Here is a 26504-nt window from a genome sequence, read left to right as displayed (position 1 = left end):
TAAATTAAATGCTATTAGTGGGCTTGCAGCACTAATTGTACCACCCACTTTAGTAGCCCTTTAAGCATGTCTCAGGTCCGCCATCGCAGCCGGGATGTGCAGTTTTTTAACAGCCATGTCATCCTGGCAAAAACATTTTCCCAGGCCTAAACCTTCCTTTTTAATAAATATGTCACCCCTTCGGTAGGCCCTAAACAATAAGACATTAGGTTTTAGGTTTAACCCCTTCAATGCGACGGATGCGCAGGAGCCGTCCGACGCATCAGTGCTCATGTGCATTGGATGGCTCCAGCACGTCCGACGCCATGGCCTTGGGAATCCCTCTGGTGTAGGCACCAGAGAGATTCCCTTCACCCCCCAAGAGCCTCGGGAGATAGGGAAGAGCTTCCCCAGCTCCCGAGGCCCCCCTCCCCCCCCCGGTTTCCCTGAAATGACGATCAGCGCGCAAGACGCGCTGACGTCATTTCGCTGAAACCGAAACTGAAATGAGCCAACAGGCTAATTTCAGTTCCCTTACTACGTGCAGGAGAGGTAGTGTTGGAAAGGGGAGAATCTCCCCTTTCCAATGGTACCCCTCCATCACCCCAGGAGGGTGATCCCCAAGCAGGAATCCACCCACTAGGCACCGGGGAGAGCGGCCCCTTGGGCAAGGGCCTTTGCTCCCACATATGAATTTGGGCAAATTTAGTCTTTCTGCCCCCCTGGGGGGCAGATGGGCAGTAGCCCCCAATCTGCCCCCCCGGGGGGCTGAAAGCCCCAAGATACCAGGGATTTTTGTTTACATTTTAATTAGGGGGTGGGGGCTGCCCACGCCCCCACCTCGGCCACAAAATCACAGTCTTTTAGCCCCCCGTGGGGGGCAGATGGGGCAGTAGCCCCCAATCTGCCCCCCTGGGCGGCAGAAAGCCCACTAGATACCAGGGATTTTTTTTTAAATTATAATTAGGCATGGGAGCTGCCCAATTATGGGCATGCCAATGCTCCCGCCGCAAAGGTACAGTCTTTCTGCCCCCCCTGGGGGACATATGGGGGCAGAAGCCCCCAATCTGAAAGGCCACTAGATAACAGGGATTTAAAAACAATTATAAATAGTGGTGGGGGCTGCCCAATATGGGATGCCAATGCCCCCACCACCCCGCTGCAAAGGTACAGTCTTTCTGCCCCCCCCCACAGGACAGTAGCCCCCAGGGGGGCAGAAAGCCCACTAGATACCATTTTTTTTCCCTCGATTATTTTAGGGGTGGGGGTCGCCCAAGATGGCCATGCCAATGCCCCCAACCCCCCCAAAATTCCCCCTGGGGGAACAGAAGGCACCCTAGATGCCAGGGATTCTTATTTTTTAGGCCCGGGGTGGGGGCTGCCCAGAGTGGGCATGCAAATGTCCCCAGCCTACCCCCAAAGAAGAAAAAAAGATGTTCTGCCCCCCCAGGAGGCAGATGGGGGCATTAGCCCCTGATCTCCCGCCCTGGGGGGGGGCAGAAAGCCCACTAAGCGCCAGGGATATTTGTTTGATTTAGGTAGAGCTGGGGGCTGCACAGAATGGGCATATCAATGACCCCACCCAAATAAAAAATGCTACAGTCTTTCTGCAGCCCCCTGGGAGGCAGATGGGGCAATAGCACCTAATCTCCACCCCCAGGGGCAAAAATCCCACTAGCTACCAGGGATTTATTTATCTCCAAAGTTCGGGGTGGGGGCTGCCGAGAATGAACATACCAGTGCCCCCACCCACCCCAAAAAAGATACCACCATCTTTCTGTCCCTCCCAGGAGGCAGATGGGGGCAGTAGTCCCTGCTCTGCCCCCCACAGGGGCAGAAAGCCCACTACGTGCCAGTGAATATGCTGGCTTTTTTATAAGCAGGGGTAGGGCTGACCAGAATGGCCATCCCAATGCCCCAACCCCCCAAAAAGAAGAGCCACAGTCTTTCTGCCCCCCTCAGGGGCATATAGGGGCAATAGCCCCTGATTTTCCCCCTCCCCAGTGTGGCAGAAAACCCACTAGGCACTGACTTTTTTTCGGAATGTGCCTACCTGTGGATTTTGGGTCCTAGAGCAGCCGGCACCTAGGGAAACATAGCAAACCTATATATTTTTTTAACTAGGCACTAAGGGGAATCCAGGATGGGGTGACTTGTGTGGCTCTCACTAGGTTCTGTTACCCAGAATCCCTTGCAAACCTACAAATGTGACAAAAAAGCCCATTTTCCTCACATTTATGTGGTGGAAAGTTCTGGAATCTGCGTAGATCCGCAAAATTCCACACACCCCGCATTCCCCAAAGTCTTCCAAGAAAAATGGTACCTCACTTGTGTGGGTAGGCCTAGTGCCTGAGACACGAAATGGCCCAACGTGGACACCCCACATTTTCACAGTGAAAACTGACTCCTTTTTGACAAAGTGCCTAGCTGTAGATTGTGAACCCTAGCTCTGCCGGCACCTAGGAAAACCTAGCAAACCTATATATTTTTGAAAACTAGACACCCAGGGCAATCCAGGATGGGGTGACTTGACAGGCTCTCACCAGGTTCTGTTACCCAGAATCCTTTGCAAACCTCAACATTTGTCAAAAAAACCCAAATTTTCCTCACATTTCTGTGATGAAAAGTTCTGGAATCTACGAGGATCCACCAAATTCTACTCACCCCGCATTCCCCAAAGTTTTCCAAGAAAAATGGTACCTCACTTGTGTGGGTTGGTCTAGTACCCGTGACAGGACACGGTCCAAAACGCATCATGCACACACCACATTTTACAGCGAAAGCTGACAGTATTTTGCCAAGTGGCTAGCTTTAGATTTTGAACCCTATCTCTGCCGGCAACTAGGGGAACCTAGCAAAGCTATACATGTTATAGTGAGGTACCATTTTTCTTGGAAGACTTTTGGGGATCGTGGGTTGGGTGGAATTTTGTGGATCCACGCAGATTCCAGAACTTTCCACCACAGAAATGTGAAGAAATGTGGTTTTTTGGACACATTTTTAGGTTTACAAGGGATTCTGGGTAACAGAACCTGGTGAGAGCCAAGCATGTCACCCCATCCTCGATTTCCCTGGGTCTAGTTTTCAAAAATGTATAAGTTTGCTAGGTTTCCCTAGGTGCTGGCAGAGTTAGGGTTGAAAATGTACAGCTAGGCACTTTGCAAAAAACAGGTCAATTTTCTCTGTGAAAATGTGTTGTGTTCATGTTGCGTTTTGGGCCATTTCCTGTCACGGGCACTAGGCCTACCCACACAAGTGAGGTATCATTTTTCTTGGAAGACTTTGGGGAACGCGTGGTGTGTGAAATTGTGCGGGTCCACGCAGATTCCAGAACTTTCCACCACAGAAATGTGAGAAAAATGTGTTTTTTTAATACATTTTTAGGTTTGCAAGGGATTCTGGGTAACAGAACCTGATGAAAGCCAGTCAAGTCACCCCATTCTGGATTCCCCTGGGTGTATAGTTTTCAAAAATGTATAGGTTTGCTAGGTTTCCCTGGGTGTTGGCAGAGCTAGGGTTCAAAATCTACCGCTAGGCACTTGGCAAAGATATGGTCGGTTTTCACTGTGAAAATGTGGTGTGTCCACGTTGCGTTTTGGGCCGATTCGTGTCGCGGGCACTAGGCCTACCCACACAAGTGAGGAACCATTTTTCTCGGAAGACTTTTTGAAATGCGGGGTGGTTAGAATTTTGTGGATCCACGCAGATTCCAGAACTTTACACCACAGAAATGTGAGGAAAATGTCTTTTTTTTACAAATATTTAAGTTTGCAAGGGATTCTGGGTAATAGAACCTGGTGGAAGCCAGTCAAGTCACCCCATTCTGGATTCCCCTGGGTGTCTAGTTTTCAAATATTTATAGGTTTGCTAGGTTTCCCTAGGTGCCAGCAGAGCTAGGGTTCAAATTCTACAGCTAGGCACTTTGCAAAAAAAGGGTCAGTTTTCACTGTAAAAATAAAGTGTCTCCACATTGCGTTTTGAGCCGTTTCTTGTTGCAGGCACTAGACCTAACCACACAAGTGAAGTACCATTTTTATCGGGAGACTTAGGGTAACACAGAATTGTAGAGCAACTGTTATTACCTATTGACTTTCAATGCATTTCTGCCTTACACATGAAAGACAATGTGTAAAAAAGATGTCATTTTGAAAAATTACCTATAATTCTCATGCTAGTATGGGTACTCACAATTTCGGAAATGTGCAAATATCTACTGTTTCTAAACTCTATAGTTTGTTCCAATTTCAGAAATACATAGGTGCCTCTCATACCGATTTTTCCATGTATATATTTTCCCAAATTAATTGCTATATACTCGGTACCTAATAAAAAACCATTGCAAGACGCTACTCAGTTATTGGCCCTGGGTTCGTCGGGTTCTTGGTGAACCTACAAGTCCTATATATCCCCACAACCAGAAAGGTCCAGCAGATGTAACGATATATTGCTTTCAAACAGCTGTCATAATTAGAAGAAGTTACAGGTGAAAACGTTGACACAAATGGCTGTTTTTTCAACTAATTTACACTTTTTCCTATATTCAACGGTCAGTTTCTATAAAGAAACCTTAAAGGATCTACACAAATGACCCCTTGCTGAATTTCAATTTTTGTCTACTTTTCTAAAATGTATAGCTTTCCAGCATCCATTACTGCTTTCATACCCATTTCTACCATTAACTGGAAGGAGGTTGAAAGCGCAAAAATAGGCTATGTCCCAGAAAAATGCCAAAACTGTGTTAAAAACTTTGGTTTTCTGACAAACGTCTGCTTGTCCCTGAAAGCTGGGAAGATGGTAATGTCAGCACCACCACCTCTTTTTTGATACAATTTGCAGGGATAAAACAGACGCTTTCATCTGTTGCCCATTTTTCCAATTCCCCCCCCCCCAAAACAAATTAGCTGTATTTTGGCTACTTTCTGGGTCCCCTCCTGGAGAATCCACAAACCCTGGGTATCTTTAGAATCCCCATGATGCTGGAAGGAAAGGACGCACATTTGGCGTGGATACCTTATGTGGTCAAAAAGGTACAGGGGCCTAAGCGCGAACTACCCCAAATAGCAAAAAAAAAGGCTTAGCACGGGGGGAGGCCTAGCAGCAAAGGGGTTAACATGCTCTAGTAGTGAAAAACTCTTAAATTCCCTTTTCACTCGTGCAAGGCCTACCTCTCCTATAGGATAACATCGGAGTTACCGTATTACATTTAATAAGCTATAATTTCCAATTGGGAGCATGTAACAAGGTCATGTTTGACATCTTTGGAATTGTAATGAAAAATCCTAACAGCGAGGGCAACAATCGTTTGCTTGCAGGAAGTACTTGCTAATGGCAGCTGGGAGAGATAGGCCATGGGCATAAATAGTATTGAATTAATTTGATATTACAGAAAACGAAGTGGGGAGAGGCCAATGCTTCAATCGTTCCTTTTCATGAAACACCCTTCCCTCCTCAGTCTGCCATTTGTCACAAAGTGATGAAAATAGATGTTTGTGTGGGAGAGGACGGATTTGTAAAACTAGATGACATGTCTGCATTCTGAACCAGTAGTGTAAAGGGATTGTGTAAACATATGGGTCTCTGGTTCAGTGTTTTCAATGAACTACTAGCAATGGAGGGTATATTGATTTGAACGGTGCTTGAAGAATTTACCCCGAATGGAATGTAAACTGTTCCTGTAGAGTGGCAAAGGATGGAAGCTTGCCCTCATCACACATGTCTCCCAAAGTAATAAGTTTAAAATGATGCCAGTGTTTCAAATTGCCCTGCAAGATGGGGCCTTGTGACTCGGAGAGGCCCATGAGGGGGATAGGCGGGACATAGGGTATTACCTCTTTAGTGATATATAAAGCTCGAATGTAGCGACATGGGGTGACCTGGAGAAGATAGGAGCGATCATGTAGTCGATGGGCGCATGAAACCAAACAAACTTTCAACTCATTCAGGTGGATTGGACAAGCCTCCGTTCATGTCTCTTCAAGAGACAGGCCGGAAAGCCATCTGTTTCACCAAGCCACCTATTTCATTGCTGGGGTCCCCTAGGCTGCCTGAACAAATCAGTTATCATAGCTTGGCTAAGGCCACCCTATGATTGCCTGTGAGCCAAATGAGCTCCCTAAAATCTTGTCAAGGCTGCTAAAAACTTTCTCGATAGGGTGATGGGTAAAATCACCATCTTGGAGAAGGTGATTCGACCCACACTTGCAAGTGAGAGTGTCTTCCAAAAGAGGGCAGGCATTGCTCTTGTTAAGTTGCCATTGAGTAGATCCGGTCGGAGTGGTTGACCATAATCCCCAGATAGGGGAAAGTAGCTCCCTCCCAATGGAGGGGTCCTCCCCCAAGGTCCATTATTCTATTGGGGGTGTTTGGGGCAAAGGGGAAAATGCAAGATTTGAGCCAATTTACCCACAGGCCAGTGGCAGCAGCGAAGTCTCTGAAGGTCTTGGCAATACTGGAATTGTCTGCCCAAAGGTAGTTGAGACAGATAAGGAGATTGTGAGCAAATAGGAAAATGAGTTGCATCTTATCCACAAATGGGATACCCTATGCCAGCTCACTGCTCTCAGCCAGAACACAAATTGGGTGGGGCAGGGGGCAACCCTGTCAAGTCCCCTTGCTAACCATGAAGGAGGGGGAATTGAGCTTTCCTACATGCACCCACCTTGTAGGGAGAGTGTGTAGTAGCTGTTTGAGCCAGATGGTGCAGGATCCACATCCAAATCACCTTAGTACCTCGAAAAGGTAGTCCCAATGAAGAGAGTCAAAAGCCTCGTCAAGGACCAGGCTCACGGAAGCAGTTCAGGGCCAGGCCAGAGTGATAGATTCAATAGGCCTGTAGAGGAGTCTATAGTTCAATTAAGTATTTCTGCGGGAGATAAAGACATTTTCATCCGGCCAATCAGTCGAGGAAGGACCAATAAAATGCTGGAGGCTAGGAGCTTACTGAGAATCTTGTAATTTGAATTAAGGATGGCTATTGGGAGGGCTTTTAAGGCAGGCACCTTTGTTTAGGAAGAGGGACGAAAAGAGCTTGTGTGAGTGATTGTGGGAGGCAGCAATCTTCTGGCAATGCTTCATTTATTTCGACAAGCTTGAAGGGCTAAGAAATCTGAATATATATGATAGAAATCTGGCAGTCGGCAATCCGTTCCCGGCATCTTACTTCCCATGAGTTCACGAATGGCCTGCTTTACTACTTGTGGTGTTATAGGTGCATCAATGTCCCGCGCATCAGGTGGAACATGAAGTAATGGGAGATCTGCAAGGAGCTCTGTGATTCAGAGTGGAGCGGCACCTGGGACAATGTCATAGAGCTGCTGGCAACATTTTTGGAAGCACTGGAGTATCTACTGTTGTGTAAACACCAAAGTCCCCTCTTGAGTCTCTGAGGTCAGTGACCAGAGAATGGGTTCTCTCTCTGGTCAATAACCAGGCCAAGAGGCCACCAGCCTTGTCACCTTCCATATGCATGTGCTCTACATATGGTGCGTAATTTACGCATCTGAGTTTTTCAACCAGGAAAGCCTCAGGATTCCGGGTGACCTGAGGTGAGCCAAGAAGATTGGGGTCATTACTCACCTGCCTTTCTAAAGCTCAAGAAGAGTCCTTAGCTTTAGATAACTCATTTTCAATTATTTTGTGGACCCCATAGGCTCATGAATGCAATGACCCCAGATAGCCACTTCCAACATGCCCCATTCCATCGAACAAGACTCCATGGAGCGCTCATTGACTATAAAGTAATCATGAATGCAGTAAGCAAGGGAAACAAGAAATGGGGGACCTTACTCACATTGCCCTGGAGACGATATGTAGGAATTAGAGGGAGGGGTTAACTCCACATCAGGCATGTTGTGAAGGTTCTGTGGTAGGAGATGGACCTAGCTAGTTAGTCTGACAAAGAAATTCTTGAGCACAACTGAGCTGAACAGGGGATCCGATCAAGGTGAACAAACAAGTCGTGTGGAGGGGTGTAGTAGGAGTATAGGTCTCTGGGGTTGTGTTGGCACCAGATATTTACCAGAGACTGAATCCAACATGACAGGGCTTTGGCATTACTAACTAGAGGGGAAATTTGGCAGTGGGGGTGAGACCTATGATTAATACAGCATTAAAATTCCCGCCCAGCACCCAAGAGAGGTGAACTCATCTGACCAGGCTACCAGACGGCCTTTCAAGAAATGCAGTCTAATCAGAGTTTGGGGCATAAATACTGTGCAGTACCAGTGGTATCCCATCAAATATGTCCTCAACTAGGATGTATCTGTCTTCAGGGTCTATTGATGGGGATTTCATGGAGAATGGACCCCTTGCACGAATCCAAATAAAAGCCCATCATGCAAAAGCAGAATAGATAGTGGAGAAGACCTGCCCATGCCAGCACTTCTGAAGCTGAGTGCCCAATCTGAAGCAGCTACGTGTGTCTTCTGCATGAAGGCTATAATGACTCCTTTATGCGTATAAAAGTAGCAATCTTGTAGTGCCTATTGACAGTGTGCATCCCACAAATGTTCCAGGAAATAAGTGCATAGGAGCTAGCTTGAAACAAATGCATGTTAAAAGAGGGGGTACATTTAGCCAATATGAAGTTGTGTTGCCCTAATGGTGGGGCCCTGTGCCAGCCAACTGTTCATTGTGGGCACAGTAATGAACAATGCTACTTTTGGAACTAGCATGTGACCGAAGAAGATGTGCCAGTAGGAAGGTTAGCTAAACTAAACTGGGCAAATGGTTGTCCATCTAAACCAGTAATTGAAATTAAATAACTTTTATAGGGGTGGGTGTAACGCTGGAAATCAAGAGAAAGAGCTTATTTGAGTGGTCCACCTAACGATAGAGGATGCCCTTTCCCGGGGAACCATCATCTGGGGAAAGGAGGAAAGAGATGCTACAGTAGGGTGTACACCCTCAGCCCCTGAGAAATTCCTCATCCTAGCCCACCCATGAATGAGTGAAATATCTGTTCGGCCTAAACAAGGTGTTAGATGTTGAGCAGGTGGGACTCAGAGGAATGAGGGTTGAGTAGAGAGGCTATTGTAATACACTACAGAAGATCAAGAAGTCTGAGGCATCACAACAGGGGGTGTCTCCAGGTCCCAAATATGTAACAATAAGGAAGAACAGCTGTCTTCATCGAAGGATGACGATGCAAGGATATGAGGAGTGAAAGCAAGGTCTTGGCAGGTGTCTGCCGGAAGCAAGGCAAAGTAATTGCCTTCTTGACCCTGCTTGTGGGAGGGCCCTAAAGTCAGGGCAGCAGATTTGGGTGACTTGGGCTGGGGACGTCAACGGTGACAACCTAGTCACTTAGACTCCCAGCTACAGGACACATCCTTCTGGGAGGAGGAGCCTTGACTCAGCCCAGTCCTAGACAACTTCCAGTTCTGTGAAGAAGAAGTCTTTGTGGCCCGTAATGAGATTACATTTAGCTCTGAAAAGTGATGAGTATTTGAGGTCCATGTCTCTAAGTGCCATCCCCAAGATGGAGACTCATTGCAGCTTGACTGCCAGTGTGTAGTTAGGAAATGGTAGGATGTGTTGACTGTCTGCTTCAATGTGCCCAGCTTGACATGCCGCGTTGCCAATCTCATCTCAGTCCTTATAGTGTAACAGCAGAGCAATAATAGGATGGGGGCTCCCGTTGAGGAGCGCCTGGCCAGAATATTTTGTGCCCATTTGAGTGAAAAGAAGGGAGAAAGGGTCTGGGCAGGAGTAAAAGATGTAATCTATTGTTCTAGGAAATTTGCTGGGCTCTGCCGCTCTGTACCTTCTGGCAATCCCACCACTACAATATTGTTCTTCCAGGAATGTCCCTCGACATCCTCTGCTCTGTCTTCCAGAAACTGTACTAGGTCCAGTAGAGCCAGAAGCTGCCATTGATGGTCCCAGGATTTTGGATGCTGGTCCTGCAACTTCTTTTCAGTTTGGGTATCACATGCTGCCAATTCCTTTTGGTTGTTCTTGGGAGACTGATATCTAACCCAATGGATTCCAATTTGGCCTCAAGAAAGAAGCGTGTTGTGCTGATGGATTCCAGAATAGTGGCAAGCTTATCAGGATCAGTTGTCAAAGAGCCCCCCTCAGGTGTTTGGTGGGGCTTCTCTTGGAGAGGGTCCCTTGGTGAGTAGGCTTTAGTCTGCCCATATTGGAGACTGAACCGGTAGGTTACAGTGCTGGGTTTTGTACATGGGGAAGGCCTCCAAGGCTACTATGTGGGAGATTCAGCTATGCAGATAAAAAGTTCGAAGACCTGGAGGCCTCCCAGACATTGCAGATCCACTTACAAGCTCCAGCCAAACCCCCCAGGAGAGAAGTTGGGAGCCACAAGGCCAGCAGTTTGAAGCAAGCCATCTTGAGTGGGTTGCGTTGACTAGAGGAGTACCCAAGATCAGTACCAGTGGATCAACAGACCTCAAAGGCTCCTGGGTGGGAGACCACAACAGGCCAGCCCATAAGAGAAAGTCAGGGGGGCATTGTTAGGCAACAAGAGCGACATCAAGGGGGGGTGCAGCCAGGATCAGCAAAGAGTTGTTCGCCAGATTTGTCAGTGCTAAAGAAGTTGAGTGGAGTTGTCGAGTCACTGTGGAGCTGATTGCCAGGTAAATCAGGGCCAGGGCCACTTGCAGCCACGAGGAATGTCCTAGCACCACAGTACAAGCAGTTTGGTCCAGTCCTAGGAGTGCTGCACTGCTGTCGATAGGCCAGTCCACAGCTTCTCCAACGCCTGAGAGTCTAGAGAGTTGCCTATGCTGGAGAGAGGGAGAGAGTCGCCCAATAGGCTTCAACAGCCCCTTTGACACCCTGTACTCCAAGAGGTGGAGATGACTGAGAGAAAGTTTGAGTCACGTCGAGACAGGGCAAGGTAGCCCCCTTCACAGGCCGGCCGGGGAGAGAGTTAGAGAAGAGCTCTAGCTTGCCTCAGAAACCCTAACTCCTACCGCTTAATCAGAGTAGCGGGTCCAGAACCCATTATCAAATGGGGGGAGGGGAAGAGATCCTAGGGTGTCCTCAGTGCTGTGGACTGCAGATGTCTATGAAGGGATGACAGTGATGCTCCCCCCAGGGGGTTTTGTTCCAGTCCGCAACTGCAGCAACCAATGGGGCAGAGAAGAGGGGGCCGCAGTGGAGTTATTTACATGGCACCCTCAAAATAAAGGGCGGCCCCTTGCATAGAGGCCAGGCCTGTCCCCCCAGTGTACGCAGCCTTGCCAGGGCACCCCGCAATGCAATAGCCACTGGTGGTCACCCCCTGTGGCAAAATCTGTTGAGTAATGGCCAGTTAGATGGCTTGCGCACAGACCACCATAGTGCGTCAGGTCCCAAAGTAAGGATAAGCCTCAGTCTGCCAGTTTGTGGGCATACCCCCAAGCTGGGCAAAGGACTAATCACACCTCACAGGCTCCTAGGCTTGTCAGATGAGTCCCCACTGCTGCTGGACTCCCACTCCACTTGTGGAGTGGGATTCAGCAAGGACAACAGATCAATGGGTGACAGTTGGGAGTGACACTAGTAAGCGTCCACCATCTTAACCCTCTTGGCCACATCCCTTCTCCCAAGACATTGCTGTGCATACCTAACTAGTATGTTTCATAAGTAACATTCCGTATCCTCTTAAAAAATTCTATTTAGAAACATAATATAAATGATTTATATTAGATGTGCATTTTGATGCACGTTACATATGCCTTGTAATTTGCATGAAAATCATTGTAACTGTCTAGAAGTTGTGAATTTACTATAGGTTTCATTGCAGGCGTGCACATCTATACATGTAATGAATAAATGTGCTTTCTGCTTAAAACTAAAACCATTGCAGAAATATGGGAGGTACAGAGAAATAAAAGTTCTTTTCAGTGCATTTTTTAACGTAAGGCACTGCTGAGGCAGATAGCCCGCATCTGGCAGACATGTTACTTCTATGTACTTTACATACAAATGAAGTGCTTCTGCACACAGGGTTAGATCTCAATTATGGGAGGCTACACTCTAAAAATTGTAACCATATAAACAGAAGCATATGACGACTGAAGCTAATATATAAACCTCCCAACATAGTGGTGCCCAAATATCAGTGTAAAGGACAACATATTTAGGAATTTACAGTAGGGTAGAAAGGATGTGCTGCAACACATTTTTGGGTCCTAGTTATACAGTTGCACCATTGATTTTTATGCAGTTATTTTGTGTCATAACTTATACCACATTTAAATTACAAGTCACATTTAGATAGTATGCAATCAGAATATTTAAAACTACAGCTCACTGTGTTTATAACATCAGCCAATATTACCAGTGCTTTTATAATACATTCTGTTTTGCTAGCTACTCAAAATATATGTAACCATTGACTGTAAAAGTCATTCTAGATTAGCATCACTAAGCATGGACTTGAATGCTTGAATAAAATATTTGTAGACGTTTTCAAACAATCTTTGTATAGAAAAGACACGATGGACATAGTTTGCAACCATAGTATTCTACTATAAACATATATTGTCTAATTACGAGTCAATGGGAAGATGTCACTCTCCTGAGATAGTTTGATCTCGTAGTTATTATCACCTCAGTAATGTAAGTAGAAGGTTCCTGTATGGTCCTAGACTGGGCCATCCACTGTCAGCCTACAGCAGGAGAGAGAGCTGTATCCCAGAACAAAGTCTGAGTCAACCCACTCGCTGCTAGGCCTCTCACCCCCTCCGCCCCGTAGCTATTTGGGGTAGTTTGGGCTTAGGTCCCAGTAACTTTTTGTTCACATAAGATGTACATGCCAAATTTGGTTCATTTTCTTCCAACATCCTCAGGATTCTAAAGGTACCCAGGGTTTGTGGATTTCACTGGGGGGGGGCCGGGATAGTAGCCGAAACACAGCAAAATGTTGGTTTGTTTGAAGAAAAATGGGAGGAAAAGTATTTGTTCCCTGCAATTAGTATCAATAAGGGGTTTGTGGTGCTAAATTCACCATCTTCCTAGCTTTCCAGAACAGGCAGACTTTTCTCAGAAAAGCAACATTTTCTACAGTTTGGGCCTTTTACTGGGACATAGCCTATTTTTATAATTTTTTGTGCTTTCAACTTCCTTTCAGTTAGTGGTAGAAATGGGTCTGAAATCAATAATGGATCTATACATTTCTGAAAAGTAGACAACATTTTTAATTTAGCAAGGGATCATTTGTGTAACTCCTTTGAGGGATTTCCTATAGAAACTAACACTTGAAATAAAAAAATATTGGGATTGAGTTGAAGAAAACAGCCATTTGTGCCTACGTTTTCACCTGTAACTATTTCTAAGTATAGTAGATTTTTGGAAACAATATACCATTATGTCTGTTGGACCGTTATGGTTGCGGGGATATATAGGACTTGTAGGTTCATCAATTACCCAAGGTACCCAGAGCCAAAAACTGAGCTGTGCCTTGCAGCGGCTTTCATTGTGTACCGGGTATAAAGCAATTCATTTGGTAAAATATAAAGAGTGAAAAATAGGTATCAAAGAAACCTATGTATTTTCGAAATGGGAACAAAATATGGAGTTTAGAGGCAGTGGTTATTTCTACATCTACGAATTTGTGGGTACCCATACTAGCATGTGAATTTAAGGGCATTTACAAAATGCCTTATTTTTTACACATTGTCTTACGTTTGGAAGACAGAAACGCATAGAAAGTCAATTGGTCATAACACTTGTTCTACTAGTCTGTGTTTTCCTAAGTCTTCCAATCAAAATAATACCTCACTTGTGTGGGTAGGCCTAGTGCCCGCGGCAGGAAATGTCCCAAAGTACAACGTGGATACATCAAACTTTTCCAGTGAAAACTGACACTTTTTTTGCAATGTGCCTAGCTATGGAGTTTGGGCGCTAGCTCTGCCGGCACCTAGGGAAACTTAGCAAACTTGTACATTTTTTAAACCTATACACCCAGGAACATCGAGAATGGGGTTACTTGTGTGGCTTTCACCAGGTTCTGTTACCCAGAATCCCTTGCTAACCTCAAACTTTGTAAAAAAAATAAAATACACTTCCTCACATTTATGTGATGGAAAGTTCTGGAATCTGAGGGGAGCCAAAATCTCCACCCACACAGTATTCCTCCAAGTCTCATGATAAAAATGGTACTTCACTTGTGTGGGTAGGCCTAGTGCCTGCGACAGGAAATGGACCAAAATGCAACATGGAGACATCACATTTTTCCAGTGAAAACGGATCCTTTTTTAGCAATGTGCCTAGCGGTGGATTTTGGACCCTAACTCAGCCGACACCCAGGGAATCCTAGTAAACCTGTACATTTTTTAAACCTAGACACCCAGGGGAATCCAATGTAGAGGAACTTGTGTGACTCTCACCAGGTTCTGTTACCCAGAAACCTTTGCAAACCTCAAACTTAGTCCAAAAAACACATTTCCCTCACATTTCTGTGATGGGAAGTTCTGGAATCTGCAGGGAGCCACAAATTTTCACCCACCCAGCATTCCCCTAAGTCTCTCGATAAAAATGGTACCTCACTTGTGTGGGTGGGCCATGTGCCTGTGAATGGTCCAAAACATATTGTGGAAGACTTAAAATTATCTATCACAAAAATACCTGGCTTTGCAAGGAGGTCACACGCGTTTTTGGTCCCGTAATCGGCGGCTATCTAGGGAAGCCTACCAAACCCAGACATTTCTGAAATCTAGACACCCAGGGGAGTCCAGGGAGGTGTGGCTTGTGTGGATCCCCCAGAGGTTTCATACCCAGAATCCCCTGCAAACCTCAAATTTAGCTAACAAATCACATTTTTCTCACATTTCTGTGTGGGATCACAGCACCGGCACAAAATCGACCGAGCTTTTCCCTCGGTCTCCCGAGTAAAATGATACCTCACTTGTGTGGGGGGTCCATGGGTCTGCAACTGGAAAAGGTCAAAAATGTAGAGATTGAGTGGATAGCACAGCGAGCTCTAAGCGCTATATTTTTTTTAATATACGTTTTTAGGCTGAGTCTGCATTGTGCACCCACAAAAGTGAGGTATCATTTTTATGGGTAGACCAAGGGGAACGCTGGGTGGTAGGAAATTTGTGCATTCTGAGCAGTCCCCACCCCTCTTTAATAAAAAAAAAAGAAATCCATGGGGTCAAGTGGCAGATTGGAGCTGAAAGACTGTCCCTTTTGTGTTAGGGGGTGTGGGCATTGGCATGTGTTCCATCTATTGCTCCAACACCATGGGGGATGTGTCCCAAAGCATAAAGGTCTACCTACGCAGTGGCCAAATCTTCACATCTAGGGAACTGTATGTAGCTGTCCATGTGTCACAGCAGTGAAGAGAGCACATCACGTAGCACCAAACTGAACCTGGGTTGTGACATCCCACCAGATACGGCCACTGTGTATCGAAAAGATCCAGTAGCCAGGAAGTGCAGTGTGGCCATCACTTTTATAGTTGGCGTCAGAGCAGTGGGATAGCTTCTTCTACGAGGACGCAACTCCAACTCTCCACATAGATCCAAAATTGAAAGCCTATTGAGACGGAATGTCTTGAAGACGTCTCTTTCTTCCATTGTCATCAGGACTGGAAATGGCCAATAGACTGGAGAACTTTGTCCTTTGCCTCTGCCAGCGTTCCTATGTGTAGAATGGTAACTGTGAGAAGTTAGCCTGGCATATGCTGGTCACTAGTTATAGTGGCCACCTTGCACCAGTCCTATTAGACTCTTATGGTAGATAGGTTTAAGACAACCTTTTAAAGAAAGCTATCCTAGTGGTAGCTGTGGAGAGCAGCCTTCAGGCTAAGTCTCTGAGGAATGTAAAGCAGCTTGTTTTACCTTATAATCTCTTGAATTACCAAATGAAAGGACACCACACAGGTATATATATCAAATATATATGTATTTATTACTAGACACACTCTACTAATCTCTTTATGAGATTAGAAACCAGGTACACATTCAAATGTCAACGTTTCACAATAAATTAAGCACAAATATGGCTGGAGCCCTAGGGGTGTACCAGACCATATACTAAGAAAGTGGTATACGGATGTCGACTTGCAAAATAACAAGGCCTAGGGTCTGGGGAATCGCTGGGGCTTCACTACTGCAGTGTTAGCAGGTAAGTAACAGGCCCACGGGAGACGCGTGCAGTGTGTGAACACAGCCGCGGGTTTCCTATTGGTAATAATGGTGCAAGTCGCGGTTAGATTTTTAAAGTTCTAGGGTACTTCGAGGAAGACTACAAGAAAACCACTTACAAGGTAAGTACTTTGAGGGCCAACACACACTTGGGCACCAGAGTGCGCGAGTTACCTCACCCAGGGAAGCCGGGTGCATAGGTGTCTTTTGGTGTCAGGTCGCGTCGCTGTTTTCTATGGAGACAAAAGAAGACTTGCTGCTTGCGTCATCTGAGAATCCAAGCCTGGATTCAAGATGGAGAAGACCTGAAAATTGAAGGGACAGTGTTCAAAGTCACTTGCCAGTGACCGGTGGCCAGGAAGATGGATGACCACGGATGTCGGGTGATTTCAGGTCGTCGATGGTGTTTTGACTCTTCGCTCACGAGGTCCAGAGAGATCAATGATGACCAGGGGCTGGATTTGGAGTGTCCCATAACGTCGGCAGCTGATGGCGGTGTCGGCAACCGGATTGGAGCGAACAATCCTTGGCAACTGCAAGTCTCGTGTAAACTGAAGAAAGTCGATGGGGCAGACTAGCAAGGTCTGAGGGACTCACCCAGCAAGGGTAAGTGAGGGCAGGCCTGGAGCAACCAGAGGAGCCCTTTGAGTTGATAGAAAAGTCTTCGGGGGACCCACTAGCCAATGGGCAAGTGATCGCGAAGACGCCTCTTCAGGAAATGCTTCAGGAGCCCACGGTCACTCGGGACAGGGTAGGCAGCTGATTTTTGGTGCAAGACCTGCTAAAGGCTAAGGACACAAATGGTCCAATGAACAAGTTCGTAGAATATTGTTTAGGGTTTGCACTCGACAATAGTGCACGGTCCCCAGGTATTGATGTTCCTCGTCACTCGTGGGGTCCACTCGCCACAGCTTTGCTGGGGACTCACAATGGCCGTTGAGAAGTCAGGAAATCCACTTCCGGGGCAGCAGGGACTTCGAACTCCAGCGGGAGCGGGAAAGTTTGCAACTGTTGATTAAGGATTTTGGTGCCTGCCAAGCAGGGGAGTCACTCCTTGACTCCAAGGGAGATTCTTCTGTCTTCCAAAGGTAGTGGAACGTTGAAGGGCCAGGATTCTTCTTTGTAGAGCGTCGTCCAGGGTTATCCGATTTGTAAAGGCAATGCTTGCTATCCTATAGTGAAGATAGGGGAGGGACTAGCTCTATGACCACTCCTCTAGGAGGGTCAGGGGAGGGGGTGCTTACACCCACTTCCCTTTTTTCCAGTTTCACGCCAGAGCAGGGGCAGGTAGCCCCTGAACTGGTTTGAGCTGGCATATGCACAGAGGAGCCTACTGCTCCCCCAGTGCAGGACTTCAAAGCACTCTAGGAGTCCACCCACCCAGCTCCAATACACTAAATCCTGTCGGGAAGGTGGTGACACCTCCCTGTGACAGGATGCCTTTTGTTGGGCCTCCTCCACTGCGAGTTTCAGTCAGCAGCAGGAGGGCAGCCCAGTGTCTGTGCTGGTGGCATCCATTTTGTGATGCCAGGGCTCTATAGGATTTCTGTCATTTAGTACAGTGGGTACATGTCATCCCCTCTAGAAGGGTGGGATCATGCTCCCACAACAGTTACTGGTGTGGAGGTATGATTCCAAGTTGTTTGACACCAAACACAACATGTTTTGATGCAGTCATTCCAAAGTTAGCATTTACCGCAAGGTTATAATGCACTTAAGAGTATATGGTTTAACCGCATCCACAAACAGCCAGAGGGAATAGACCCTTCCAGCTGCAGAGGGGCCCTGCTCAGGCAGAGGCACCCCTCACATAGTAAACCAAGCACCCTGCCCTCAGGATTGATAGGGCCTGCTATAGGGGTGGCTGATAGGTTTATATGTGTGTGTATGGTGAGATATAGGAACCTATACCTCTGTGAGGAGTGCTAACACTACCTCACACAGGCTGCAGTAGCAGGCCTGTGGTGCCAGATTGAGTCTGCTTCCCAGGGGTGGCATAATACATGCTTCAGCCCCTGGTAGGCCTGTTAAGTACCAATGCCCTAGGTACCTAAGGTACCATATACTAGGGGCTCATAAGGTACCACAGTATCCAATCACTAGTGCATCTAATATGCACACCAAGTCGTTTAGAGAGAACAGAGAGACTGGGGCCCTGATTAGCAGGGACCCAGCCAGACTATAGCCAGAAATCAGTGTATACATCAGAAAAAAAGTGGGGGCAACATAAGTGCAGATCCTACTCTCCTACACAACCCCTCCCCCCCAAACGCAGGGACATTAAACTAACCTTTTTTTTTTTTTATTCTTTTTATTGAGAGTTCATAAAAACAGAATAAACGATACAAAGCACAATTGTAATAGAATTAATACGGTACAAGGCACGTAGGTACAAAAACATTTTCAAATTTCATCACTTCGGAGCTTAATTATAAAGTGCAAAGTGTAGAAGAAAAAAAAAACAAGTTTCAACAATTCAGATCTTCATTGTAAAGTGCAATGTTCAATTTGTAAAACGCAGAATGCATAATGGGGAACAATCTAGCAGACTATTATTTAAGATAATATAGTTTAAATTGAATGCTGTCAGAAAATACAATAAAAAAAGACTAAGTTTCAAACACACTCCAAAACTTCTCATATTTCTTAAGTGCCCCTGATCTCAATGTGTATTTTCTTTCCCTGCCCTGGATTCGTAGTAATTTTGCCTTCCAAGCCTGAAAAGTTGGTACTTGATCGGTTTTCCAGGACTGCAAAACAAGGGATTTGGCTATTAAAGAGGCTATGAAAAGGGACTCGTCATATGGAGTATGGTTCACAGACCAGCCTAGTACAGGAATTAAATCGTCAAATATTATAGTGGCTTTGAGCTCAAGGGAGAGGTATTTTTCAATTTCCTTCCAAAATGGCTGGATTTTAGGACATTCCCAGACAATGTGTTTCCAGTTCCCTTTCGCCTCACACCGGAAACATTTATCAGCAACTAGGGGGAAGATACTATGGAGATAGGAGGGAGTTCTATAAATCAACCATTTATTGTAAAATTGCATGCGTCTAAAATTCGCGCCACGGAAAATTGTTTTATTAAATGTATTTATCTTATCCCATACAAGCTTGTTGATTTCAATATTTTCCCTCTTTTTCCACCTCTCAATGATCCTACTGGAGAGTACCTGCCCTTTGTCCTCTTTTAATAATTTAATCCAGATACTCATCTTTTTTTGAATTTTATTATTCAAAGCTGTCGAGATATTTTCTTTGTGGTATAGATTTCCTATATCCAACTCTCTAAGCCTTGGATTGAACATACAGAAAGACCAATTCAAGGTGGAATAAGAATGATGTACCTGCCTGGAGATTTCATCCCATGACTTCCACCTATTTCCGGTGAGGAAGTCTTCAATCTTCACAAAGCCATTTTCTTTCCAGAGATTTAATATTTTACTATCCATACCTCCCTCTTCTCCAAAGTTAAAGTTGTTCAAATCTGTTGTGTTACTTATTCTAGGAATAGAGTAAAATTTCAAACACTGAGTTTTCTGTTTGAAAATCCACTGAAGGGACTTGTAACGAACTTTCTTTGGGTCTTTTATGATTCTAATTGGATCAATTATTTTTACTTCTGACAACATCTTCTTCATAAAAAAATTGTCTGCCATGATAGTGTCTGAAAAAAAAAACCTAAAACTGGTGTGCAAAGGATGCAAATTAATATTCTCTAATATTTGGAAGGGATAACCCTCCTTGTGCAAAAGGAAGGTATAAAGTGTTGCGTGCAAGCCTAGGAGATTTTTTAGCCCAGAGAAAAGAGGAGATCAGGGCGTCCACTTTATTAAAAAAGGACACCTAGAGTGCGCAAGGTGCGGCATCGAACAAAAAATTTAAAAGAGGTAAGACCGACATTCGTATTAATGCTGCTCACCCCATTAAGGTCAGGGGTAGTAAATTCCAACGATCTAAAAGAGACCCAACCTTTTTTAACAGAGGTGAAAAGTTCAATAAAAACAGATCTTCCAAATTATCCGATATAAATATTCCCAAATACCTCTTTGGGGATGGGTTGTATATTTCCCTGAATTCTGGTATTAAGGTGTCTACAGTGCAGTTTACTAGAATAATTTCCGTCTTATTAACATTAATTTTATAACCCCCTAGTTTTTGAAAATTCGAGAATGTTTTTAAAAATTTTCAATTGGCTAGAGGGTTTAGAGTCTAAAAAAAGGGCAATATCATCGGCGTATAATTTTATATTAGTCATGCCATCTACTGGGACTGTGTCGGTCCGTATTTTCCTAATCGCAATCGCCAAAGGTTTAATAAATAACGCAAATAAAATTGGCGACAGGGGGCAGCCTTGTCGCGTGCCTCTAGTGACCAGACATGTCCCAATATAAGAATTATTGATGATAATCTGTGCCCTAGAATCCATATATAAATGTTTTAAAAGAATGATAAAAGGCTCCGGGAAATTAAAGCTGTGCAAAATAGCAAAAAGGCAGTCCCATGACACTAGATCGAAGGCCTTCTCCGCATCTAAAAGCCAGATTTGAGACTTCACTTTATTAGTTTAAAAAAAATCTAGTGCCTCCAGTACAAACTTCATGTTTGAATGGAGATGCCTGCCTGCAACAAAACCACACTGGTCATTAGCTACCAGACATCCCACTATTTTATTCAATCGGTTTGCTAACAGTTTTGTAAAAATGTTATAATCTGTATTTAGGAGACTTATGGGTCTATATGAATTTAGATTCTCCTTGTCCTTTCCTTTTTTTAAAATGGTAACCACCAGAGCTGAATGGAATGAGTCTGGCGGGGAGCCTCCTTGGAGTTGGTCATTTAGTAAAAGTAAAAATTCTTTATGTAGGGTTCCTCCAAATTTTTTTAAAAATTAAATCGGAAGACCATCATCACCGTTAGCCTTACTGTTGGGGAGGGAGCTAATGACCTCATCTAATTCTAACAGTGAGAAGTCCTCTGTGAGGCATTTCTTGCTCCCATCATCTAATTTCGGTATTATCAGTCGCTCTAAGAACTCCCCAATGGAAACAGAAGAGGCCCCTTCGGTCGCTTGATAGACTCCCTCATAGTGTTTTAAAAACAACCCGCCAATAGAGGCTGTGGTCTTAGCATATAATTTAGTGATGGGGTTGATTAATTGATCTATTCTGTTACGAGCCTGCTTTTCTTTGGCTTGCCAGGCCAAGAGCTTTCCTGTGTATTCGCTCTCCTCATAGATCTTCTGGGCATAGAGATTACTATTAGTTTCACCTAAAACATAATAAAAATCCCTCATCCTGCTCTTAGCCTCGTAAAGTTTTTGACCAGAGTGCATTGATCTGACCCTGTAGTGTTCTTGGGTTGCCTCTGTGAGATCAGTTTGAAGTTTTATTTTCTCCTCCTTTCTCGCCTTCTGCTTTGGTATTTCTTTAGATGTTATTAACCCACGAAGTGTAGCCTTGAATGCGTCCCAGATCGTACTTAATGGGGCAGTACCTCTATTCTGTGTAAAAAAACTGCTCGATAAATTCTTCAATGTCTGTACACCATTTAGGATCAAGGAGGTTGAGATTATTAAACCCTTCAGTGCCCGCCCCTTTCCCCGCCCTGTGCCGGCCGTTTCATTAGCGGGCGGGGTTTATGACGAGCTGGTCTCGTCATGGGCACAGCGCCACCGCGGCCCATGACGAGACCAGCTCGTCATGGGCATTGAAGAGGTTAAAAAACCATCTTCTAATAGGGCTTATGTCTTGTAATCCCAACTTTACCTCCATGCAGACTGCCGCATGATCGGAGAAAGCATTAAACAGATGTACATATATAGCTCTAAATCATGCGAGGTTAAAAAAAAAATCCAGTCTGGATACAGAGTTATACTTTGCTGAATGGCATGAATATTCTCGTTTAAAAGGATTGGAGAATCGTCAATGATCCATGATATCAAGATCTAATTTACAAGTTTGGATAGCCAAAGCAGTTTGGGTTTATTTTGCCGGCGATCTTTTTTGGAGGAGTCCAATGAAGGATTCTGGAGAAAATTAAAGTCTCCCCCCCATAAGATTAACCCAGGGAGCCCTGTTATGGCGTTCATCAGCTGTAAAAATGGCAAAGAGTTATCTAAAATTGGTGCATACATTGTAGCAAGAATTATATCTATATTATTTAATTTACCGTGTGCAATTGCCCATCCACCTTTGTGGTCTATGACTGTACCAGCCAGAGTAAAACCTACGTGTTTTCCTATTAATATGCATACTCCTCTCTGAGCCAGCCCAGCTGATGAGGATATCCTTTGGCCGGCCCAGTTCTTCAAAATTTTATCTGAATCATCCTTATCTCTGTAATGGGTCTCTTGTAAATAGATAATATCCGGGTTTAGATTTTTAAGCCAACATTCAATAGCATTTTTTTTTCGAACATTATTAAGACCATTTATATTAAAAGAAACAAACTTCAACATATTATTAATTCTTTGAGAGGAGAATGATGGAGCATGCGAAAAGGCGGCCGTAACAAATGAATATGGCTAAGGCAATTTTAGACCTCAGCCTGTGCAGATGTGCATTAAGCAACATACGTCAAATAAATAATCATACAAGAACTACCGCAAATAGGCTCTTTGTGCAAATAGGCAAATAAGGAGTACAGTTGTATAATAATAATAGCGAGACCTCGCTTTGTGCAAATACGCAAATAAGGAACAAGAACATCTCTCTGAGCAAATAGGCAAATGAGCTGTATGATTGTACAATACCAGCAGAACCTTTCTTTGTGGAAAATAGGCAAATAAACAGTGCAGTTATATGAAAGTAGCAAAACCTCTCTTTGTGCAAATAAGCAAATAAATAGTACGGTTGTGCAATAGTTTGCAGATGGGCAACAGATAGCCTCTCACTGTGCAAATAGGCGAATAAACAGTGCAGATATATAATAGCAGCAGAAATCTCTCTTTGTGCAGAATAGGCAAAACAGTGCAGATATATAATAGCAGCAGAAATCTCTCTTTGTGCAAAATAGGCAAGCCAGCAGTGCTATCATATAATAGCAGCAAAACCCTCTCTTTGTGCAAATAGGCAAACCATAATGAACGTATCAGTCCAGATGATGAAATAGATGACCTTATCCGTGCCATAACTGTGTTGAAGTTGGCATTAGAACATAAAATTCTTCAAAATATGAACTCTCTATTTTTCCCCTGCAACACCCCCCTTCACCTCCCCTCACCCCCCCCCCTTGAGCGGACGGTACCCCCCCTGTGTCCCACTTCCGTCCTTCTCTCAATTTTCTTCTTTTTGTATGCCATGTCATTGCATCCTTATGTGCTTCCTGTCCCCGTCGTGGGCCCGCCAATCAGATAATAAGAAAATTAGCTTTAAACTATGCACCTAAACCTTCAAGGAATACCTGAGATTCGTATAAGTTCGTAAAGATAAAAAACTTCCCTTTGGGCAGTACTTTAAGTTTTGATTGCTGCACAATCATAGCTTGGGCTCCCTTGCTTTTAAAAGAGTCAATCAATTTAACAAAGTCCCTGCGTCTGTGAGCTGAAGCTGCCGACATATCTGAAAAAATCCGAAAATTATTCGCGATATCAGCATTAAATGATTTCTTAGAGTATGCAGTATTTAAAATTTTCTCCTTTACCCTAAAATCAGAGAAATTAAGCAGAATTGTACGCAGATATTTCAGATTATTTGGTTTAAACGCCGGGACTCTGTGCGCTCTTGTGATCGTTAAATCTCCTTGGAGCTCAGGTATAGCTTTTTTCAAAAGGGACTCTGACCACTTGACTACATCCTTATCTTCCAATCCCTCTCGTATACCTACCAAGCGTAAATTAGACCTCCTATTATAATTTTCAAGGTCCTGCATTTTTTCCGCTATCTGGGTTCTCTCTCTATTGGCCACCAAAAGATCTTTCTGTATTGCCGATAGAGAGTCCTCTAAGGATGAAATCCGCGTTTCAGCTTCAATGACTCTTAAGGGGAGATTCCCAAAACTTTCTTCCATTTTTGTGAGCTTGCTGTGCAGCTGAGAGATTTCCTGAGCCTTGGAATTTTTAAAATCCCTTAGTTCCTGAAGGATAGTTCCGAGCAGAATTTCAATGGAGTTCGCTTTTGTGGCATTCGGGAGTGAAAACAGCCCATCCTCTTGAGAGACCTGAGAAGCCTGTGGGCTTAACTCTTGACTTGGAGCTTTCGTGATGCGCATGTAGCGAGGACTTGTGAGCAGCTGAGCCGGAGGGTGAGAAAGGACCTGGGACAGTGCAGCATGAGAAGAAATTCTATTTTCTGAAGTTGGTACTGTAGGAGTTGCTTCTTCAAAACCTTCTTCGAAGTCTTCAAGGCCTTCTTGGCCAGGCGCCGTCCTCTGCACTGCCCCTGCTAACTCAGGTGTTATGAGGCTGGATGAAACCCCTCCGGCGTTAGAGACACCTCGCTCCGGCTTGCCGCTTCTCCCCTCTTGATTCGTCCCCTCTCGTAACGGAGTGCTCGAAAGTTGCCCCTGTTGGAAAAGGGGTTTGGAGAAAAGAGGATATTGCTTAGGGGTTGGCTGGCTTCCAGTCTCCTTAGCTGGGGGTAGATTATTAACCACAATATCCACCCAGCCTGTCTTCGTTCCTTTGTTCTTCCCATCCATCTCGCCTCTCGCGACTTTCTCACCTCTCTCTCCTTTCTCACCTTTGGTGTCGTCTATTAGGCTCAATTCTGTTGAATGTTCAGAATGTTCAGACAGAGACAAAATATCTGCGTCTTCGCCCCCCTTAATCTCCTCCTGGTCGTCATCGTTGTCTTCATCATCTTCATCACTTTGCTCTCTCAGAGCATTATATTTGTTTTTACCCGCATGTAACTCAGCAGTCTTTTGTTTCAGAGCGTTTTTTGGATGAGTTTTCCTTTTATTTCTCCTCCCTCCATTAGCCGCTGGAGGGGTCTTAATCGTCAGCAAGTCCCTCGCCAATTCCAGCTTGGCCTGCTTGCCCTTTGCCTTTGCCACCATCGCTGTATGAAGATTATCTAGCGCAGTGGAGGTAAGCGGAAACACTTTTTAACGTGGGGCGTGGAGGGCAGGGAAGACAGGGAAGAGATGTAATAATATAACCTGAGAGAGTTCCTATACCTCCCTGCCTCTCATCGCCTCGTCGTTTTTCCCAAATGCGCCACCAGGACTGCCGTACAATGCTTGCTGCACTGAGAACAACCCAAAAGCCACAAGGAGCAGACGAATGGTGAATTAGTGGACAAATAAACAGGTGGCAAGCAGCAAGCGGCAAGAATGATTTCTGTAATTCAGTAAGTGTCTCATAAGGCGTACTGGCACAAAACAGGTATAGAGGACAAAGCTGGATGTCAGCTAAACGCTGGGTGCTGGACACGAGCAGGTGAGGAGATGAACAGGTGAGCAGGCGAGCAGGTGTGCAGGTGAGCAGGCGAGCAGACGGATGGGCGGGCATAAGCAAAAATAAGCAGAGCGAACCCCTATAATCCTGTGGACCTGTGTACCTCAACACTGCACACGTAGTCTCGCAGTCCCTGTAGCAGTCCTGCATGCGAATTACACGGTAGTAGTAGACAACTACAGGAGGATGATCACGCTCGCAGTTTTTTCGCTCGGGATTGAGCAGCAACAGCAGTCATGCGGCGTAGAGCATTTCGGCAGCGCTTCGGCATCTCAGTTGCTCTGCTCCGGCATTACTTTCGTGGGCGGGTCCAAGGCCGAACGGGACAGGAAGCACAATGGCGGCGTGTGTGGGCTCACGTCAGCCGTCTATCACGCCGAGGTCTTCTTTGAGTCATTGCAGTTCATACCACCACATTAAACTAACCTTGACCAGTTGAGTCTTCATGTTCTAAGTGGAAATACCTTGAGAGTCCATCTGCATTGGCATGTTGGGTCCCAGGTCTATGTCCCACTGTATAGTCCATCTCCTGTAGGGAAATGGACCACCTGAGCAGTTTAGGATTTTCACCTTTCATCTGTTTGAGCCATAGGAGGGGCTTGTGGTCAGTCTGAACTATGAAGTGAGTGCCAAACAAGTATGGCCTCAGCTTCTTCAGGGCCCACACCACAGCAAAGGCCTCCCTCTCTATAGCTGACCAACGTTTCTCTCTAGGGGTCAGCCTTCTGCTTATGAAAGCTACTGGCTGATCTTGACCTTCATCATTAAGTTGAGACAGTACAGCTCCCACACCCAGCTCTGAAGCATCTGTTGGAAGAATTAACTTCTTTTGGTAATCTGGACTCTGTAAGATGGGGGCAGTGCACATTGCCTGCTTGAGGTCATCAAATGTCTTTTGACAGCTAGCTGTCCACTGAACCTTTTTGGCATTTTCTTGGAGATCAGATTATTTAAGGGGGTCACTATAGATCCATATCCCTTAACAAACGTCCTATAGTACCCAGTCAGGCCTAAAAAGGCTCTAACCT

General features: G+C 45.1%; 1 long non-coding RNA gene across 2 annotated transcripts in view; it reads left to right on the top strand.

Moving 5' to 3' along the window:
• Positions 1-26504, top strand: part of LOC146798980 (uncharacterized) — an 875086-nt gene that overhangs the window by 724845 nt on the left and 123737 nt on the right. The window lies entirely within an intron of this gene.

This window comes from Triturus cristatus, chromosome 9, assembly GCF_964204655.1.
Source record: "Triturus cristatus chromosome 9, aTriCri1.1, whole genome shotgun sequence".
Taxonomy (NCBI): Eukaryota; Metazoa; Chordata; class Amphibia; order Caudata; family Salamandridae; genus Triturus; species Triturus cristatus.
Note: the sequence above shows the minus strand (reverse complement) of the source record. Positions and strands in the feature narration are given on the sequence as shown.